Here is a 586-nt window from a genome sequence, read left to right as displayed (position 1 = left end):
ACTGACTATCAGGCAGCAGACACTCAATGCAAAGGTATGGAAACATGGAAGAGTCTGATGAATCTCAGAGGGAAGTAGGGAGGGGGCAGGGTGGGAAGAGATTATCCAAAGATCTTATATGCAAAGTAGAGGTCTGGTGCATGGATTTGTGCACTGGTGGGGTCCCTCGGCCTGGCCTCTGATATCGCTCGAGGGGTCCCAGATTGCAAGAGGTCACAAGCTAGGCTGAGGAACCCCATAGGTGCACAAATTCATGCACTGGGCCTCTAGTAAGATTATATAAATTTCAAGTGTACAGTCTTATAATAAACTAGAGGCCCGGTGCACAAAAATTTGTGGACTCAGTGGGGATGTGGGGCCCGGCCTATGCCCTCATGCAGTCTGGGACACTCGGAGGATGTCCACCTGCTGGCTTAGGCCCACTCCCTGGGAAATCAGGCCCAAGCTGGCAGTCATACATCCCTCTGGAAGCCCGGTAGCCCGGAAGCCCGGGATGTCCACTTGCCAGCGGGGAGCAGGCCTAAGCTGCAGTCGGACATCCTTAGTGCTGCTGAGGAGGCAGGAGAGGCTCCCACCAGCACCGCTG

The sequence above is a fragment of the Myotis davidii genome, unplaced genomic scaffold, assembly GCF_000327345.1.
Source record: "Myotis davidii unplaced genomic scaffold, ASM32734v1 scaffold1351, whole genome shotgun sequence".
Classification (NCBI taxonomy): Eukaryota; Metazoa; Chordata; class Mammalia; order Chiroptera; family Vespertilionidae; genus Myotis; species Myotis davidii.
This window is presented reverse-complemented; position numbering follows the sequence as displayed.